Here is a 15119-nt window from a genome sequence, read left to right as displayed (position 1 = left end):
GCTGAGCCAAACCGGTTAGGGCCAGTGTTTCTTTTTCCTTCTGGCTTCTAAATTTTACTCTTTATCACTGTTTTTCAGCAGTTTCACCATAGTATGGTCTGATGTGGTTTTCTTTGTATTTATCCTGCTTGAGTTTCATTGATCTTCTTGGATCAATGGGTTTATAGTTTTCATCAAATTTGAAAAAAATGTGACCATTGTTTCTTCAATTATTTTCGCCCTCCTTTCTCTTTCTCTGTCTCCTCGTCTGGGACTTCAGTTGCGTGCATATGAGGCTGACATTGTCCCATGGAGCTGTGTTTTGGCTGATGTGGTGTACATCGCTGTGCCTGCAAGTTCACTGATCTTTCCTTCTGCAGTGCCCACCCAGTGAGATCTCTATTTTTAGATATCATGCTTTCAGCTCTAAATATCCCATTTGATTCTTTTTTTTATATCTTCCAATTCTTTTTGCATTATGTTCATGTTTTTCTTTAAATCCTTGAACGTTCTATAAATGCCATTTAAAATCATTCCATACTCATTCTAATATTACTGTCACTTTTGGCTCTGTTTCTTTTGACTGATTTTTATCCTAGTTGTAGTTCACATTTTATTGGTTTTTATATGTCTAGTATTTTTTGATTGGATGCCAAACATTACAAATGCTTGTTATTGAGTTTTTGGATTTGGTTGTCTTCAGCTAAACAGGGCAGAAATTTATTTTGGCAGGAGGTTAAGTTACTTGAAAATCAGCTTGATCCTTCTGAGACTTGTTTTTAATCTTTGTTAGGGAAGGTCTAGAGTAGCCTTTACTTTAAGGGCCCTGTAGCTCTGCTGCTAAGGCATGGCCCTTCTGGAGTTTTTACTGAGTATCCTGGCTTATCTGTGGCTCTAGAAGGGCCAGCCCAGAGTTAACAGAGCTGAGTTCTGATTTGGCTCTGGCTTCAGGCTTGCTCTGTTATGTTACCCGAATGATTGAACATTGCTTGGCCTTACTTTTCTCATATATCAGATGTAGAATTTGGTCTTAGTGGTTTTCATGCTGTTTTATTCAGTCTTTGGGGCTGCATGGAGGTGCATGAGCAAACATCATTTGGAGAGGGGTATGGAGGTTTCAATGAGAAACCCCTTACTCGATTGCTGTCAAAACAGCTTTATGTTTATCTGTTTCACATATTGAAATTCTACATAAGACCTCATAGGAAGAATTTTTGTTAAATGAAAAATATTGAGAATCCACAATATAAGTATCTCTAGGTTAAATACCTTCTCTATGTGACATTCAGTAAAATCAGTGTGTTGGTCTATATGAGCATAATTAGCAAATGACTTTGGGGATGCAAGCATCCCTTTATAACTTTTCTGATATTAAGGAATGTAGGTTCTGATTATGAGGAGTGTTATAGCTTTTGAAAAATGTAAAATAATCTGTAAATATCTGTAAAATAAATAGTAGAACAATACCAACTTATTCCACTCGACAAATGAGTTTGAACCATTTTTGTATCCACCCCTCTACCATTACCCTCACCTGCAGATTTGTAATATCTTTATTGATGACATTAGTCAATTCTGTCTCTATTCTAGGTGAGGATGTCTGTTCTGAGAAAAGAAGTTGCATTAGGCTGTCACTATACTAGGAGACCAGAAGCTATTCCGCATGCATCTACATGAGTAAGTGCTCAGCCCAACCCAGTATCCATGTAGTCATTCATAAAAACTGGTCTCCACCGCTCTCTTACATATTAGAGACTTAATTTATTAGAGGGTAAAATGTGTTTTGGCACAAACGTCTGTTGAATCTGGATATAACTTGGATAGTCCCATCAGAATTTGGTTGTAGCCACTTTAAGGGTAACATTACTCTTTGGGGTTGGAGTATTTGTATTTGCAATGTGGCATGTGAGAAATCTTTCCAAATAAAATATGTGTCCCTTATGAGAAACCAGGAGCTTTCATGGACATTTATTTGAGTTGATAAGGCATGAACAGAAACCAAAGCCTGGCTGGAGAGAGGGCTCTATGCCAAACAGACCAGGTTTCCCGTCTGATGGGTGAGGCAGTGGGTGATGGCTAAACACCTGGGTGTGGGTTCCATGTTCATTACCTTCTAGTTGAGTGACCTCAGGCTAAAGAGCCATCCACACCCCTCACTCTTGCCATTTTACCAAATGCGAGTCTGGCTTCCACCTGCCCGCTCTAGAGTCCCTTGCCTGAGGGGCTTAGTACAGCTGTAAGAACTGGCTCTCCCCATGCATACAGTAGGCCAGCAGTTCAGGGAAATCACGCCACCCAGCCAGTGTCCCCCAACCAAGGAGAACTGGAGTTGGTGAGTTAGTGGGTAAATCCTCCAGCTCCCCGTCTCCTGAGGGTAGAAAACTCTGGGGTGCGTGTTCTACTCTGTTTCATGGAGCTCCCGGAGACATTACGCTCCTGTGGCCCTCAGTGTAGCTCGCTTGGCAAGGCGCCTGCATTGGCTCCTTCTCTCCCCTGTCCCACTTCCCCACTCTCCTACTGCGTGTCCTGGGGTGGCCTCCTAGGTCATCTACTTCATGTGAGAATCCTTGTCTCAGGCTCTGCGTGGGAGCCCCCAGCCTGAGGCAGGATAAAGTGACCTACGGAAGTGAGTCGCTGGCAGTGATTTCTTCCTTCTGTCTCTGGGTAGGTCCAGGGGCCTGGGGCATGCCCCGTTCATGGGGACAGAAAAGTAGCCTCAGCTCCACGGTAGGGAGAGTGGTGAAGGCGGGGAGTTTGGGAGCTCCTCGGAGCTCCCCTTGGTTGTAGGAATCCATGTCCCCATCAGTCTGCTCACCCTTGATTCCCTGGAGGCCGTGATGGGGGAGTTTGAACCACGGGAGGTGTGAGCTGTGATGGCGGAGGGCCTGGCAGCGGGGAGGGTGGGTGCAGCCTCTGGGAGGCAGCTGGTATGTGATAAGGTGTTGCAGCGGCAGCAGGAAGGCACAAAGCCACATTCCAACATCTTCACGCAGGTAGAGGATTCGGGGATGGGGGAGCGTGCTCTGCGAATGAACCATGGCTGACTCTATCTCCTTTATCTGTCGCCCGAAATGGTGTTATTTCCTCCCTTGAAAATGTCTTCAAGCAGCGTAGATAAAACGTGAGTGTTATTTATTATATGACATTCCTTCGCTGCTATCATGCCAGCTTGAGCTACTGAGATTCCTTATCAATTAATGCTCTCTGCACAGGCCTCCCCCTCCTCCCAGTCCACTCCCGTGGACCAGAGCCCTGAGATCCTGCCAAAGCTCAGGCTGGGCTGGCCCACAGGGAGCCATATTATATACATGTGGACACAGACACTTAAAAATAAAACCGCCGCCGGCCTCGGAGTGCCTCCTTGGCTCACAGGAAAAGTGCTAGGTTGGGTGCTGGCGTGGGCCCCTGGCTGCCCTGTCCTCGAGCGCTCACAGCCTTCCTGTCATGCTGGGAGGTTCAGCTGGAGACCTGAGGCATGAGGAATGCCCGGGGAGGTGGGGAAGCTTCTTTGAGGAGGCCCCATCCTGCCCGGGCCTGGTGGATTAGAGGAATACGTAGAATTTCCAAATTTAGCATTCAGGAATCGCTTCGTATAAACAAGGGCTGCTTTTGCTGCCGAGATGCAAAGGAGATAATGCCAAAAAAGTCCCCCTTTGCGACTGAATTCTGTGATTCTGCAGCCAAGCTCCAAGTTGACTGGGGGTGCAAGTGAAGGGCCGCTTCCTGCCTGTCCCTCTGCATGGGTGGTCGGGCTTAAAATGAAATATCCAGGCTGACAAATGCTTTTACAAAGGCCAGATTATAAACTGTAAACCTACTGTCAGCTGGGCAGAAGAGAAATCTAAATGCCTCTCCACCATTTACAGATTTAGTTTGGCCACAAGACGAAAGCGCTGCTCGAGTGGGCCGAGCCGGCCTGGCGTTTATAAATGGTTGTCGGCGGGCGCTGCAGGGGGCAGGGATAAGGGGATCAGCCAGGAAGCAAGCAGCCTTCCCCACATCTCAGGAGATCTGGGTCTTGTCACGTGGACACAGTGCTCCGGAGCAAAGGAAAGCAAAAACCATTTCTACGGGGACAAAGTCAGGGATGCACTTATATTTTGGGAACGTTCAGATTCAAAGAGAGCGTCAAAGGGTGCGTTATTTCAAGGGAAAAGGGAGACCAACCTGTAGACCAGGAAATACATACCACGGGGTTGGTCCAGGAGGGGAAATGAGTTTTTGGTCCCCTTTGGCTGCATGCGTTCGTGGGAATCCAAACCCACGTCTCCCCGCCGAAGAGCCAGCCTTCTCTCCTAGGCTTTGGAAGGCGGGTGGGGAGAGAAGAGCTGAGGATTCTGCACTAAATAGCACGAGTCCCAGCTTCTCCACTCAGTGCAGAAGGGCAGCGAAGTTCAGGAAGTGTGGGCCAGGGAAAGGCTAGGGAGACGGGTGTGAGGGACTCAGGTTCCAAGGGGGCTCTACCTCTCCAGGCCACGCCCCTCCCACTGGCCAGCCCATTACACCAGAGTCCCCGTGAAATCGTCCCCGTGAGTCACATAAAGCCACCGTGCTCGGGAACGAGTGGCTTGCTCTTTCAGTCAAAAGTTTTCCATCTGCTTGGACATGGGAGATTCAGGAAATCAGGATTCTGTGAGCCAGAGCGAGCCAGGGGAGGTTGGACGTGGCACATGAGTGATCAGATCCTCTCCACTGCAAAACCCGAACAGGAGACATTGTTCAGTTTTTTAATTTAATCAATATTTTCAGAGCACCTGCTTGGTACCAAGCACTATTCTAGAAGCGTGGGAAGCATGATGTACAAAGCAGGCAGAGGCCCCTGTTTTCATGGAGCTAACCTTCCCATGGGAGGAGACAGTGAGCAAGGAAACATAATTAACAAGAAAATCACATAAAGGAAACAGCAGATGCAAAGGCCCTGGGGCAGGACTATGCCTGGAGAGGTGGAGAGCAGAGAGGAGCCCAGTGTGGCTGGAGCAGAAAGAATGAGGGGAGATGAGGTCAGAGAACTGGAGGAAGGCCGATGGACTAAGGCTGTGCTGGGCAATTTGGAAGCCAATGGTCTCTTGTGGCTCCTAACATTTAAATTTACATTAATTAAAGATCAAGCTGCAAATCAACTTCTCAGCCACAACTAGCCACACTTCAAGTGCTCAATAGCCACATGCGGCTGGTGGTTACCATATTAAATATTGCAGATCTAGAACATTCTATCACGGCAGAAAGTTCTACTGGGCAGCGCTGCTCGGGGGCCTTGTGAGAACTTGTAAAAATCATCTAAGAACTGTGGTGTCTACTCCGACAGACATGGGAAACCGTTGGAGGGTGCGAGAAGAGGAATGCCATTTTCAAAGGGTCACTCTGGCTGCTGTGCTGAGAAACTGTTCTAGAGAGAAAAGGAGAGATTGACAGATGTGGTCCAGGGAGAGAAAGTGACCTGTTCAGGGTCACTCTGCCCATTATGGGCAGAGCCGGGTCTAGAATCAGGTCTCCTGCCTCTCAGTCTGGGACTCTGCCTGCTGGGAAAGGCCTTCATTCTTTATGCATTAAATTATAGGTGCACATATGTATATGTGTGTATATGTATGGGTGCATGTGTACATGTGTTTATGAAAGATATGTATATGTGTATCTGCAATATACTGACATATATGTATATGTAATTTTTCCAATAACCATGCTTTACTTTTTAACAACTTCATTGAAGTATAATTAACATACCATAAAATCCACCCAGTTCAAGTGCACAATTCATTGATCTTTAGTAGACTGGCTGAGTTGTACAGCCGTCAACCCAATCCAGCCCTCTGTGTTCTTTGGAGCAGGCTGCAGATAAAGCACCCCTAGTGCTTTTTGGGTCCTGGAGGGCACTGCAACCTGGCTAAGGTCAGTCCAGGCAGCCACTCCCTCCCCTCAGGGACATGGAAGTGCAAGTGGCTTGTCATTGAGAACTGCTCACACATAAGACGGGCACATCCTCAGGCAGAGCCTTCTAGAAGAGATGTGTCACTTCTGTTCCTGTCCTCCTGACACCCCTCTTTCTTCCTCTGGCAGGCGTTTCTCCCCATCTTCCCTCACAATCTCTAAGCATCTTGCTTTATTCCTGTTTTTTCCAGCCTTCTGGCCAAAAGTATACACAGAGAAAAATATACAGAGTGGTTAGGCTCCTTTTCCCACAGCGCTAATATTTAGGGGAAAGAGGATTAAACAGATAGTCCAGGGTTGGCTTGTATTACCACGTTATCCTTTAAAAAGTAAAGGGTTTTAGTAGAAAAAAGTCCAACTAAGAAGGGGAAAGTTCAAAGTTCTTTAAAAGAAATGATTGTGTTATATGGCCCAAGCCATAGGATAGAATTAATTGAACACCTCCTATGTACAGGACATGGGGGTTATAGAGATGAGCAAGGTCAAGTCTCCACCTTCTAGGTGTTCCCAATTCTAATTGGGAAGAATAAGTCATTCATTCATTCATTCATCCATCCATTCATTTATTCATCAAATACTAATTGACCTATTGTGTGCCAGGTCTACTCTATAGAGATGAATCAGAATTGGTTCTTGTCTTCAAGATGCGCATAGTCCAGCTGAAGAAAGGGTATGTTCGGCCTAGAATTTTCATTACTGTTCCGAGTCGTAAGGTCCAGGGTGTTACTTGAAAAACTAGACTAGAAGCCATAGTCAAAGGTGACATGTGAGCTGCTATGTCCAAAAGCCTGGCGGGGACCGGAGAACTGGGTCGGGGGATCCTGATGGGCTGGTGACCCCCAGGCTCCTCCAGGTGGAGTGAGAATCCGAGGAAACAGCTGTGTGATCTTTACAGAAGCTGAGGTGCTGGGCAGACACATCGCTAAATTGCCATTTTCACTGTTACTATTAAATTTCTGAGATTAAAAAAGTTAGTGGGATGTCTGGTTTAACGGAATATTGTATGGCAGTAGACAGGAAATGCAGAACTTATTCAGGCCACGGCATGGAAGAACCTTGAGAACACTGGTAAGTGAAGGAAGCCGGGCACAACAGGCCGTACAGTGTCTGATTCCTTTCATAGGCAAAGCCAAAGGGACAGAAAGTAGATTTGTAGTCAGTCACCTCCGGTCATGGGGAAGTTGGTAGTGACTGCTAAGGGCGTGGGGATTCTTTGTGAAATGATGAAAATGTTCTAAAATCAGCTGTGATGACAGCTACACAGATCACTGAATACACTGAAAACCATTGAATCACACACTTTAAATGGGTGAATTGTATGGCATGTGAATTTTATCTCAATAAAGCCATTAGAAATCAGTTTCCTTGTTTTTCACACTATCTTTACTTGCTACACGTTCACTTTAGAAAAATTGAAAACTACAGATAATAGAAAAGAAGAAAATAGAAGACACCATCTCCCATTTAAAAACAAGCCACACGGGCGCCTTGGCACCAATGGTCCCAGACACCCCTGTTTTAGGGTTTTGCTTCTGTTGTTTCATGTTTGTGTTGTTGATGTTGTTCTTAACAAGTGTGGAATCGCAGTGTGTCCTGACAAGTCTTTGAAATACCTGTTTTCTGGACAGAACAGATTGAATTAGACCGTGGAGACCCATTAACACTGCAGTGATAACCACATAGCAGTAAAATGCTGCTGGGAAAGACGCTTGTCCAGGGACCTGAGGTTTCCATTGGGCGGCTGCTGAATGCATGTTTCATATACAGGAGGGTCACCCGATTGTTTCTAGAGCTGAGCATCCGTCCTGGCCAGGGGCCCTCGGGCCAGCCGGGGACAAGCTCAGTGGAAGACTGTTGACCAGGTTCAAGTCAACCCCAGCAGGAAGGGCAGCTATTGAAACAGAAGTTTTCACCCCTATAAACCTTTAAACCCCACTTATTTTTTCATTTACTTGTCTACCTTTTTTAAACTAATAGAGGTGATTTACACAAAAGGCTGCTAAAATCATCGTATAGAAAGAGGAGCACATAATGGAAGCAGTTCCTCCTCCTCTCTCAGATGCTGTGTCTGTGCACCACCAGCACTGCCAGTTCCTTATGGGATGTAACAATAGGCCATGCATATGCGAGCATGCACCCTACATGCTTGCTTCTCCCCCATCCCAACCACACACACGGACGTATACTACTTGCTCTCTTCTCTCTTTGGTTCTTTAATTAAAAAACAAACATATATCTTGAAGATTGTTCTATGTCAGTACACACAGATACAGTTTATTCTTCTTTTAAAATATACCATTATTGACTTCAGAGAGGAAGGGAGAAAGAGATAGAAACATCAATGAGAAAAGAGAATCATTAATCAGATGCCTCCTGCACGTCCCCTGCTGGGGATCGATTCCTGCATGTGCCCTGACCAGTTACCTCCTGGTTCATAGGTTGATGCTCAACCACTGAACCACACTGGCTGGGCAATATAGTGTATTCTTTTGACAGCTGCATAGTATGCCACCGTATGGATATACCATTTATTAAACCAGTCTCCTATTGATGGACATGGGTTATTTTTAGCAGATGCTATTACAACTGATGCTACAATGAGCGTTTTTTTTGGTGAATGCAATGAGCATTTTTAAAACATGTTTTTGCCTCTTATGTGAACATAGCCATAGAATGAATTCTTAGAAATTTAATTGCCAGATGAAATAATTTATACATTAACATTTTTCACAGCTCTTTCCAAATTGTGTAGTTTGTTGCAAAATATGACCTTCCAATGGTATGCAAGGTTACTTATCCTGATTTAATTGTACTTTTTTGATGCCTCCTAAAAGGGAACAGGACAGAGATGTCTCCCCCCTTTCCTAGGTCCAGAGAGAAGTGAGTTCAAGGCCACAGTGTACATTTTCATCATCACTCAGCAAGCACATAACATCCATAGCTGCCCTGTGTTCAGTCTCCACAGGAGCCACTGGTGGGGGCAGGTCTGCTGTGGATGATGCTAACTGCCCCTCGGTCTCCTTCTCCCTCTCTTTCTCCATCAGGCCCATGGCCAGCCATTACAGCCTCCCTTGAAGCTAGATGCGGCTGTGTGACCAAGTTTGTACCTTGAGGACATGAGTGTAAATAATCACGCAGCTTCTGCTTTTCTTCTTCTAAGGAGATTGCCTTCCTGCCACTTCCTCTCTTTCCTTAGCAACCAGGAGGCAGGGGCAATATGCTGGTGACCCAACAAGGTGGCTGGCACCTGGGACCCAGGAGGACAGAGGAGGCTAGAGGAAGAAGCCTCCCTGTTTGTGCGTGGAGGACAGCACAGTGACAACTCGCCACTGTGAAGGGTGGCTCAGCTTCAGGAGTGCCAGGTGACAGGCTTTGAGCAGGAGTTGGCATCAGCAAGGGGACCGGGGTAGAACAGGGAGGCCTGGTTGACGATCCCATAGGAGGCATACTTGCAGACTCCCAGAAACATCCCAAGCCTTGGGATATGGGAGAGCCAAGGTCCTGGAAGGGGACATTCGGGCTTTTCAGGGATTACCCAGTTCGCAGGCTACATAATTTCTTGGTAATTGCAAATCAGGTTGCAAAGCAGGTTGGAATTCTGAGGCCTCGCTGCTTGGTTCCAGCTGCTCCAGGAACCAAATAGCCAACCAACAGCTGGAACAAACACTCATAAAAAGTCACCCAGCTTCTGCCCTCCATGTGCTTCCTGGAAAATGTTCACAGCAGGCCCCTCCGCCCACACAGAACAGCACAGATCTGATCTTTCCCATCACGCTCCTCAGTGGCAGAGCCTTGGAGTCCTGAGACTTACTAAATCATTCTGGCTGTTGGCTTTGAGAGTTTCTGGAACCCAGCTAAAGTAAAGGGAGCCGATGCCATGAAAGCAACTCAGTTCTCCCTTTGCTCTTGTTTCCCACATACTCCTTCGGAGGGAGAACTCATGCAGGCATTTCAGTAAATGGGCAGGCCGTTGAGCAAAAAGAAATCACAATTAGAAGGACTTAAAGATGACTGTTAGCTGAGATAGACATGCAGTAATCACAAATGGGACCTGCAGGAAAAGGGTATATGGTGGGTTGAAAGTGTCCTCCCCTCAAGTTCAAGTCCATCCAGAACCTCAAAATGCAACTTATTTGGAAATAGGGTCTTTGAAACCATGTTTATGGTAGGATTCAGGTGGGAGTATACTGGATTTAGAGCCCTAAATCTGTGAGAGTGCCTTTGTAAGAGAGAGAAAAGGACACAGACAGACCTGAGAGAAGGTCGTGGAATATGGAAGTAGAGATTGGAATGATGAACATACAAGCCAAAGAATGCCAAGGATTTCCAGCAACTCCAGAAACTAAGAGGAAGACATGGAACAAATTATCTCCTGAGCCTTCAGGGAGAGCAAATCCCTGCTGACACCTTGATTTCAGACTCTGGTCTCTGGAACCATGAGATAATATATTTCTCTTGCTTTAAGCCAACAAATTTGGGGCAATTTGATAAGGCAGCCACAGGAAACAAATACAGGTGCATAAAGATCTGTGGGTGCATGGGGAAGGAGTAGCTTCTCTTCCTTGGAGGATCAAGGAGGGCTTCAAGGAGGAGGTGACAGTTGAACTGAGCTCTAAGAATAATGAAGAATTTACTGGGCAGAGTAGGGAGGAGAGATTGACTCCAGGCATAGGGAACAGCATGTGAAAACACATAGACACACCAAAGAGCACAGGTTGCTTGGGAAACTGTGTGAAGACGTTGCTGTCGAGGGAATGTGGGTGATGAGGATAGCAAAGAGAAGTGGTGAAGAACTTTTGTGCTTTGCTAAAGGCAGAAAGCGATGGGAGCCACTGGTGAATCAGAGAAGAAGCATTATTTATTTGTAATTGAATCATATATGTATAATGAAGCGACTAGTTCTGAAAGAGTAGCTCAGTGAATTTTGAAATATGCATATATTCAGGTCAAGCTTTGGAAGAGGCTCCCTGGGGCCCTGGCATTGAGTCAGTGCTCAGCTCCCCAGAGGAAACCAATACTCTGTCTTTCATCAAAGTCATAGATTAGTTTTGCCTGTTCTTGAACTTCGTATGCAGTCATACAGTTGGTGTGATTCCTGGGTGCCTGGCTTCTTTCACTCAACATTCATCCATGTTATTCCCAGTATTAGTAATTCATTCTTTTTGTTCCCAGTATAGTATGCTATTGTGTGAATATACTGCAATTTATTTACTCATTCTCCTGTGGATGGTGGTGTTCAGTTTGGGCTGTTATGAACAAAGATGCTATAAACATTCTTGTATATGTCTTTTGGTGAATATATGCATTCATTTTCTCAGTATGTGTCTAGAATGGAAGTGATAGGTCCTGGGATAGTTGTATATTTATCTTTAGTAGGTATCCCGGAGGCATTTTTAAGTAGCATATCAGGACTGGTAATCACCGATATATTGATGGCTTATGTTCTGGTTGGTTGCTGCACCGTCTTGCTGGATCCAGCTCTTGCCATACTGGTGGTTACACATTTTCATCACCACTCCCTGGACTCGATCATGCGGAGATATGGGTTCAAGGAGGTGACTGGAGGAAGGAGGTGAGTTAGGAGAGCTCTGCTGGGGGTTGGGAACCTTGGAGATGCAATGAATTGGGCAGGTATTTAGGTGGGAGTTCTTGTTGACCAGTCAGCAGGGGGATTGAGGGAGGGTTGAGGTCAGCTCCAAGCTTTCTGTCCTGATGGAAGGTTAGATGAAATCTCAGGACACAGAAGGGCTAGATTGGAGGGACAAAAAAGATCCAGTCAAACATCCTTTCATCCCCAGATGAAGCTGTGGGAGACAGATACCTCTTAGGGTGGCTGCTGGGTTATACTCCCCTTTCCTTAACAAGAGCCCCTGGATGGATGCATGGAGCAGAATAACACATCTCAGTGGGGTGGGGGATGGAGGGGACAGGAAGGGATTAACCAAAGAACATATATACATATATGCATAACTATGGACACAGATAATAGTGTGGGGAAGGCCTGGGTGGGGCAGGGGCTGGGTGCAGGGGGGCCAAAAGGGGGAAAATGGGGGACATCTGTAATACTGTCAACAGTTTAAAAAAAGAAAAAAAAAGAAGAGGCCCTGGAACCCAAGGTTGGGCCCCAGCAACCCAATGGACCTGCAAAACCCTTTCAGCTGACTCAGGCTGAGTCATCAATATCTCTTTCCCAGGAACTTGAAGTTCTGATTTGAGCAGAGCCACATTAATGGAACATTCCAGAGCATGGGTTCATGAACTCAGTTCCTCAGACATGCCCTCATTCCCACCTTTCCTGATATTTGGTTGCTTCAACAACTGGATTCCTTCAAATCAATGCCCCTGCTGTGTGTATTAGCCGGAGCTGACCAAGTGCTATAACCACTAATCCCAGCATCTCGGGTGCTTTGCTCCAGGCCAACATTTAGGAGCCAGGCTCTCTGCTTCATATGGCCCTGGTCCCTGCAGGAAAGGGCAGCACATGGGAGGTGTTGCTAAGCCAGGCGTGGATGGGGAGCTCACCACTTCTGCTCATGCACTTGCTGGCATCTAACTGCTAAGGATTCTAGAAAATGTGGCCCAGCCTTGTGTCCGGGTGGAAGGGGAGAAAGCAGATAATGTCACGCACACTGCCCATCACACCCCACCCCCATAATCTGTCCAGATTGCTTCTGATACTCGCAACTAAAACCTTCTCCACAGGCACAGAGCTCAGCTACCCGAGGCGTAGGCTCTGAACTAAGTAGCTAGCGTTCACAGTTTCAGTTCTTTTTAAGACCATTTGCTCTTGTATATATCCAAGTCCCAGGTGTTAGGCCTGCTAACCAGATTCTTGGAAATTCCTCAAGTAATGAAATAAAGTGGGTTTGGGAAGGATCTGAGGGAAGAGAAACCCCGCTCCCTGCTGTAGGCGACTGCTGCTCTCTCCATGTCTTCACCCCCTTCCCTTCTTGATAATGAGAGACCTCTGGCTGAGCACGGTCCTGTCTCTTTCTCTGCCCTTCCTGTACCTCTCCTCTGTGTCACTGGGTCTCTGCTGGAGGGATGATCGGGAGGGGATATGTGGTGTGCTGCTCTGCAGCTGTGCTCAGGATAAATGTATCTTGTAGGAGCTTGAGTCAGAAACTCAACCTCTTGAATCAACATTCAGCAAAGGGCTGCCTAGCTGATATGCCCACCAGGAGCCAGGCTGGTCAAGGTGGGAGGGCTTCTCTACCACGCAGCTCTATAAAGATTGCCTAATAAAATACAAAGACTGAAGACAGAAAAAAATAAAGTGACTGAAGCTGAAACTGATGGAGCTTCCTCCTCAGCCTTGGAGCAATGACTTCCCAGTGACCCCAGGGAAAGGTCCAGGTAGCACCAAGCTGCAGCCTCACAGTCCCAGGAAGGGGGCTTGCCTAGCACGCCGGGAGCTGACATGGAGGCTGGGAATGCCTGGGAAATAGGCTCTTCCACGTTCTAAGATGCTTTGACACCAGTTAGGCGCACCTCCTGTTTTACAACAGAACACACTGATGTGCAAAGTGGAAGCCACTTGCCAAGTGCATAATAGAATGTAAACACTGTATCCTATTTCCTATAAAGTTATCATGATCACAATTAAAGATGACCATTATCACTGCTACATGGTGGGCCTCGGTGGTATTCACGTCCAGCTACTCCTGGCTGAGGAACGGGGGAAGCCTTGGCCAGGATGACTGTTCTTGTGTGGCTTAGGGGCTCCCTCCCCAGCTGGTTTCTGAGATGGTTTCCTGGGCTGGGGTCAGGGCACCTTTCCTTCTCTCACACTTGGGTAAATTACTATCCTCTTGAGGCCTAGTTTCTTCATATGTAAAGTGGATGGTTGTGAACATTAAATGAAGAATATACTGGTTAAAGGTCTACACCGGTGATGGCGAACCTTTTGAGCTGGGCGTGTCAGCATTTTGAAAAACCCTAACTTAACTCTGGTGCCGGGTCACATATAGAAATTTTTTGATCTTTGCAACCATAGTAAAACAAAGACTTATATTTTTGATATTTATTTTATATATTTAAATGCCATTTAACAAAGAAAAATCAACCAAGAAAATGAGTTCGCGTGTCACCTTTGACACGCGTGTCATAGGTTCGCCATCACTGGTCTACACTATGGAAGTCCTCAGTCATCATAGCTCTTGGAAGATGATGTTGAGGATGATGATGATTGATCTTCTCTTTCCAATGTTCCTATTTTGTTTATCATGGAGTTGTTTGCATTCATTTTGATTTTGAGAAAATGTAGCATTAAAATATTTTTTATTTTCATTGCTGAGGTTTTTGGTGGCCCCTTACATGTTGTGTTGCCAGCTGGCAAGTGCCTGAATAGCGTCACCCCGGTCCAGGCCGTGCCCTGTGCTGGTGACACTGAGTTTCTTGTCATCTGAAGAAAAGCGCTACGTCTTCGTGCTCTGCCTGCAGCTTGACACTGATGGGGGACTCTGGTCCGGTTCCCATAGGGCTGTATTTGGCACCTTTGTGTTTTCTGAGCTTGCACAGCAAAGAGAGTTTGAAATATTCCAGAGCTAGAACTGGGAGTTCCAGATTGGGGTCTGATTTCTGACGAAAGTGTTCCCCGTTGAGCCTGAAAATGGATTTCCTGCACTTCCTGTGTAACAAGAACAAACTCCCCCCCACAGCTCGGGCTACATAGTTCCAGGGCGTTTCTGGTGAAGTCATTCCCTGCCCAGTGTCACGCAGACTGAAGCACCGGGAGCCAGCAGCTGGCTGCACTTCCAGACACGATAGAGGGCGGAAACTAGGTTTCATCAGGCGGATAGAGTTGTGAGGAAATTTATGGTCCTGATAGTGCTCCAGATGCTGACTGTTCTCACATGACTTCAGAAGTTTAATTCTTTAAGCAGTCTTGGACATTGTCTAGTCTCCAGCAGAGCCCTGGGATTCCAGGCCTGGAAGGGATTCCAGGAGCGGAAAGGGGTCCCACGGACTGGTCCCAGGGATAGAAGAACATGGGGTGGGGTGGGGCAGAATGGGCATAACTTTGGGCCCCTCTCCCACTTCACAGAACAACTGCATGTGTATTTGATCTACACAGAGAGCCTCTATGAGTTGTGTTTAAAGAAATCTCTGATTTAATATCGTTTTAAAACCATGAATCCAATTCAGGGGTTCTCTCGTTGCACACTGGGAATCACTTCAGGAATTTTTAGAAATTCCAAAGCCCAGAGACTTTG

Source organism: Myotis myotis, unplaced genomic scaffold, assembly GCF_014108235.1.
Source record: "Myotis myotis isolate mMyoMyo1 unplaced genomic scaffold, mMyoMyo1.p scaffold_m19_p_19, whole genome shotgun sequence".
In the NCBI taxonomy this organism is placed as follows: Eukaryota; Metazoa; Chordata; class Mammalia; order Chiroptera; family Vespertilionidae; genus Myotis; species Myotis myotis.
This window is presented reverse-complemented; position numbering follows the sequence as displayed.